At 39.0% G+C, this 6,889-nt stretch overlaps 1 long non-coding RNA gene across 1 annotated transcript; it reads left to right on the top strand.

Moving 5' to 3' along the window:
* The first annotated feature begins 262 nt into the window (after window positions 1-262).
* Window positions 263-1,332, top strand: LOC140453315 (uncharacterized). Its single transcript, XR_011952349.1, has 2 exons — window positions 263-727; window positions 867-1,332. It is a non-coding gene; the product is annotated as an uncharacterized lncRNA (long non-coding RNA).
* The last annotated feature ends 5,557 nt before the right edge of the window (window positions 1,333-6,889 follow it).

Raw genomic sequence — 6,889 nt, forward strand, 5'->3', positions numbered from 1 at the left:
AAGTAAGAGACTCTCATAACCATATACACAAACATTAAAGGTAAACCAAACACACCAAGCAGTGGATCAAATAAATTAAGGGACACATGTACAAAAACTTATTCCTAAATATACAGATCCTACAAACAAAAATATGAAGCAATGTCCTGACTGTGGTGTCACTTATATTTACGATTTGCCAAGCAATTGGTCACCAATACATAAAGATGAGAACCACATTTGAACTTTTATTCAGCGATGGCCACAATTTTCAACTAAAGTGCTGTCACAGCCTATATTTAAAATATAATGATATAATTAAAATAATCATTCATAATAAGCATTCCTCAAATAATAATATCCTTAAATAATAGATTAAAAGAAAAATAATTTAAAACATTCTGACATGGACAATGAAGAAAGAACATGTGCAGTTAGTATTTGTAATTTCTTGCTGAGAGTCAATAATGCACTAATAGAGATAGATAAGAGTCACATTTGAGAAATACCTGACTGCTTTATAAAGATGTAATGGTCTCTAATTACATGACTTAGATGCAGATAGATCGATCTGGATCAATAAACAATCTAAATGCGTTCTCTCGGCTTTATATTCATAGATTCAATAGATCGCACTTGGATTGAAGACTATGAGGATGATAACAGCAACATCTGGACAACTGCTTCCACGTTCATCACCTTGTTCTTCCTGAGTATCTTCTACAGTGCTGCCGTCACTCTGGTGAAGGTGAGGATAATCACATCTTTCTCACGACAAGCAGCACAATATGTTTTGTGAAATCTCTAAGTGTGCCATTGAATAAACATTAAATCTGAAAGACCCTGATCATAAATATCTGCGTCATTGCTTTATCTCTCTTTTCCAGGTTAAGTGAATGAATTGTGGACCCCTTTGATTTTCCTGATCTGCTTATCAAGATCTCTGAATCCCCAATCTACAATCTGTCCTGTTGTTGACTCTAGCAGTGAGATGACTTCAGTTTATCAGCATATAACTGAGACAATTATTGATGGATTTTCCTTTTTACTTTGATATCTTTGAGATGGTTGTGGTTGGAAGAATTTGTAGCTTCCCAGTTGTTTGAAGCCCATTTTTTTTTGTTTTTATTTGTTCCTTACTCAGAATGGTTGCCTACCCTTTCTGATGAGCCTTTGTATTCCCTTTCTTGTGACTGTCACTGATGTACAGAAAATTCCCAACTCACAGCGCATGTGTTCTCATCTCAATGTGGCATCCAGCCATTATATTCACTTCTGTTAGCTTTTACATCAACTTTTTGGATAAAAATGCTTTCTGAAATGGTTAATAAATTTCGAATGAATATGCACTAACCTTGAGTTTGCTTAATTCTTTTTTCATGGCCAGTCAGTAATAAGACATTTTCCCACATCCTACTCCTTTCCCAGCCAAATGCTTTCACTTGTTCTGTTTGGTTGTGTTTCATCCAGTCATTTAGTTTAATGCTGCGCTACCATGCAGCCCACAAATGTAAATACATCTTTCACACGATATGCCTAATGGAACACTCCAGAGGCAGAATGATAAGAGAACATTTCCTCTTATGCACAAAGGGTCACAAGCTCGGGTCACCGAATGATACAAATGAGGAGCTTTGTTCCACCAGAAGCCTATAAAAGGCAGGCAAAGGAGTTTGAAAATTTACTCTACACTGTCGAACCTAAAAGTACTCCCAATGTCGGGACAGGCTGGGTTAGTAATGCAGAAATCGCCACCTAAAGCGCCCAACGAAACATTCATCAGCCAAAAACGTCAGCGTTCAGTCAGGTATTCAGACACAGCACACATAAATCTCATGGAGCACAATTCCTTGGATCTATTTGACACACCACACTGGTCAAATCCCATGGAATGAGACTGAGATATATCTGAGACAAGGATATTACTGAACAGCAACCCTCAAAAATAATAAATCAGAGGTTGATGTTGATCAGGCAAGGCAGGGCTCATGAGTATTTGAAATGTTCAGCCATTGGGATCTATATGACGCAAGACGGAATTGAGAACCAATCACAGCAACTGGAAACAATCAGCAGAGGAGAACATTCTCAATTTCTCAGAGTCGGTGAGGTATATCATTCCGGGAGTAGTGCTGTGAAGCAGCCACGCACCCAATCTCATAACTTCGCATTTTTTCAAAAACGTGGCACCTGAAACTAGATGCAACATTCCAGGTGAGACAAGAGACTGTTTTATTTCAGTTTAACATAATTGCTTTGTGTTTGTTCTCTACAGCGTTATTGATGAAGTAGGGTTTATTTGCTCTTCTGTCCACGTGTCATGGTACATTCCCTGATTTGTGCACATACACACGGAGGATCCTCTGCTCCTTCAACCCTTTGGGTTTACACCATTACTATTGTATGTTCCTCTGAGTTCATCACTAAACAAAGAAGCACGTTACACCTCCCTGAGACTGAGATCTATCTGACACACCGATATTAATGAACAACAATCTTCAAAAATTAGAAATCACAGGTTGATTTCGATCAAGGAAGGCAGAGATCAGAAGTTCTGGAAGCCCTGCTGCTTTCCATGTCCTGTCCCACAAACCCTCTGTCAAACTTGATGCTCTTAGCTGTTCTTCCAATATCCTAACCTTAAATTGCTATTAATATTTTTCTGTAATTTTGCATTATATACCAAAGCACAGGGTGAAACAACAAAGACTCCAAACACTGAACTCTGAGAACGTACACAATAAGGTAACCTACATTTTGAAATGGCAAACACCCGTTAACAAATTTTTGACAAGTACAAAACAGCGGCTGAGATTGACTTGAACTCATCAAAATAAAAGGAAAGTCCTCTGGAGGTACAGCGGTGTAGGCAAGACCTGGGCAGACAGGTTTATATCCAGAATTTTCCTTCCACACAATGTAACATTTTATTTCCCATCACCAAGTCACCCATAGTATCTTTATTTTCAGCTACTAACCATCACTGGTAAATTGAATAATTTATGTTCAAAGCCCCTCCCACCATCAAAGTAGGAAGTAGGAAGAGCTAGAAGGAGATTGGAGTCAATTTTTCTTGTGGTGAAACATTACTGCTGTTCTAACACAAGGGATGTCTGAGGGATGGTCCAGTGAAGCTATGTGGATGGAACTCAGAAATAAGAAGGGCATGATAACTTTGATGCGATTGTAATAGTCCCCCCAGTAGTCAGAATGAAATTGAGTAACAAATATGTTGAGAGATCTTATTTATATGTAAGAATAATAGGATTGTAATAATCGCAAATTCTAAGCTTCCAAACATAAAGTGGGACAGCCATGGTGTTAAGAGCTTGGATGGTGAGGAATTTGGTAAGTGCTAAAGTTAATTTTCTTCATTAATATGCAGATGTAACTACCACAGAAGGAGCAAACCTGACCTACTCTTGGGATAGAAGGCAGGGCAAGTGACTGAATGGTTAGTAGGGGAGCTTTTTGGGGCCAGGGTCATAATTCGATTAGTTGTAAAATATCTATGGAAAGGATTGGCATTATATATAAGTTAAAGTTCTTAATTAGACTACGGCAAATTTTGATAGTATGAGACAAAAACTTACAAGGGTTGATTGGAGTAGACTGTTTGCAGCTCAAGGGCCAGCCGGCAAGAGTGAAGCTTTCAGAAGTGAGATAACGAGAGTTCGGAAGCGTGATGTTCCTGTTAGTGTGAAGATAAGGCTGGTAAGAGGAGGGAACACTGGAGGAATAAAGATATTGAGGCTCTGGGTCAGATTAAGAATGAACCATATATTAGATATAGATAAATGAGATCAAGTGAATCTCGAAGAGTCCAAGAGGTGCAGGGACATTCTAAAGAGGGAAATGGGGAGGGCAAGAAAGGAAAATGAGATAGCCTTGGGAGATAATGTTAAAGATAATCCAAAGAGATTCGACTAGTACATTAAGAGCAAAGGGGTAGATCATAGAGTCATAGAGATGTACAATTTGGAAACAGATCTTTCAGTCTCACTTATCCATGCTGACCAGATATCCTAAACTAATCTAGTCCCATTTGCCAATACTTGGCCCATATCCCTCTAAACCCTTCCTATTCGTATACACACTCAGATGCCTTTTAAATGTTGAAATTGCACCAGCCTCCACCACTTTCTCTGGCAGTTCATTCCATACACACCATCCTCTGCATGAAAAAGTTACAGTCCTTAGGTACTTTCAACTTTTTCCCCTCTCACTCACGAGTATAGGTTTAGATGAGACTCCAACCATCCCAGGGAACAGATCTTGTCTATTCACCGCGTCCATGCATCTGATGATTTTATAAAACTTTATAAAGTCGCACCTCAGCCTCCAACGCTCCAGAGAAATCAGCTCCAGCCTATTCAGCCTCTCCCTATAGAACTCTACATGCCTGTGAATATGTATAAGCTGAGAGGGTGACTTCATAAATCATGTTGTATTTTATATAAATGCTGTTGTTTTTAATTATCATTTAGTTTGAAATGGAAGATGGGTACCTTTTCAATTTCATATCAGTAGCACAGAAAGACCTGGGGAAATAAACAAAAACAAGGAGAAAAAGTTATTGCACTATGGATCATCTCACCATATCATTCCTGTAAAAAATAATTCCCTGTTTTTACCGTGAAGTTAATAGAGCCTATTAATTAGTCCTGTGTTTGTAATAATTATCATCTATCTGTCTTTCTACATTTAGTTGTTATAGTTAACGTGTGGATTACTGCACCTCTCTAAAAATTCAAAACAAAATAAAGTAAAACTGCAAATTAAATATTATATCTAATTACGACAAAAAATTAGCAATTCAATGACACCAAATTGGAATGGAATGTTGAAATGTAGCCAATTCTGAGGAGTACAAGAAGTTGCAAGAGATTATTAATTAATTTACGGTATGTTCAAATAATTAGCAAATGAAGATCCACACAGATAAACATCTTGGTAGGAATAATGTGCAGGTCACTTCTTCGAAGATGCTCGTCTAAGTGAGGGAGACAAACAAAGGGATTTCAGACAATTCCATCAGTCACTAACAATTTCACCACAGGTTCCAAAGGCCATAAAAATGCAAACAAAGCTCTAAGCTTCATCTCGAAAGGGATAGATTTGAAAGTCGGGTCACTATAAAAAATTGGTTGACTATAATTTAGAGTATTGCCTGCAGTTCGAGTTGACATATTATAGAATGTATGAGAGAGAGTGAAGAGAAGATTTATAAGAATTATACACAATTTTCTGGCTGTTTATATCAAGGAAAATTGTTGTGCTGTTCACTTCTCTCTTGAAAAGAAGGCTGACAGTTCGAAAACTATGAAAGGTTTTGAAAGGAGAAGGTACAGAGAAAACATTTCACTTTGAGATAGAACATAAATAGAGGCTGTCAATATAAGACGGTAACTCAAGAAATCCAAAAAAGGAATTCAGAAGAAACCTCTTCACTGAAAGAATGATGAGAATGGGGGTGGGTGGTGGGGGGGGGGGGGTGGGGGGGTGCGGGGGGTCGAATATGTGACCAGACGGAATACTGGAAATCAATTGTTTTGATGTATTTCAAGGAAACTAGGCGAGCACTTGGAAGGGATGGGAATCGAGAATTACAATGGGCGATTTAGATGAGGAAAAATGTGAAACACCTTGAGTGGAACATAAGCACTGGCATGGACTGATTGTGCCAAATGGTCTGCTTTTCCTCTGTAACCCTATGTAGAAAATCACCATTGTATGAAACAAAAATGTATTAAGAACATCGAGAAGAATTATAAAGTTTCTCACAAAAAAGTCTCAACTATTCAGCACTGAATGTAAATGATTTTATCACATGGCCACACTTCACTATTTGCTTGATAGCACTGAAACAGCAGTAATCACAATACCCTTACTAGGAATAGGAGAAACCCAGTGTCCATGCTCCAATTGGGGGATCTTAATGCCTTATTAATGGTCTCAGCAGGACCTGACAATCTGCTCCTGGGAATGTTGTGAACACTCTTGCCCTCACGGCTTCTTTCACTCACTTACTCTGATTTCCATTTCCCGTAATGATCGCCACCATGGACAGGAGACTGTTCCAGTATGCAGATGGGATACCCTGTTGTGAGCCATGAGGTATTTCATTAGGAGGGATATCCTGTAGGCGTGTCTCTAGGATGCAGGAGGATGTCTCCCACACATTGGAGGACCCACCTACTGCTAATAAACTGCCAGCATTACCGGGAACAGACCCTACATTGACCACCTGAATGGTCATCCTTTCCCTAATTTGGGATCAATAAAATACTACGGAGGTGGAAACATGAGACCCACTGAAACTCCTTCCTTCTCTTGTTATCTTCCACCCTATTATCCACCTAATGACCTTGCTGCCTGTCCCGAGAGGGCTGATCGAACCCAGTCCCATTCCAATATTCAAGAACATGAAGAGCTGGCAAACTGGTCAACGTTGATAAAGTTTAACGCAAACAGTCTTGACCCGACTGTCAAATTCTGAAGTGCAACTTGAGATGAGTTCAATAAAAGTGGCAGAAGTACAGAAACAACCACTTCCATCCATCAGAAACCAATTTCTCTGAATGGGAACGGGGTGGGTCGCTATTTGGAATGGAGCAGTGCATTTGAAATGTTAATGAGGAGCAGCAATGTGATGTGATGGATGTGCACACAGTTTGAAGCTGTTTGCTGAGTCAGTTTAGCTAAAGTTTTGGCAGACACATTCCAATTACAATCAATTAAATCTGCCAAAGTGGACGTTAAATACTCACGTTTATGAGATGTTTTAACATAGAACATAGAAAAGCACAGCACAGAACAGGCCCTTTGGCCCACGACAGTGTGACGAGGTTTAATCCTCATGTCAAATATAATAACAACCTACACACCCCTCAACTCACTCCTATCCATC

Source organism: Chiloscyllium punctatum, chromosome 27, assembly GCF_047496795.1.
Source record: "Chiloscyllium punctatum isolate Juve2018m chromosome 27, sChiPun1.3, whole genome shotgun sequence".
Taxonomy (NCBI): Eukaryota; Metazoa; Chordata; class Chondrichthyes; order Orectolobiformes; family Hemiscylliidae; genus Chiloscyllium; species Chiloscyllium punctatum.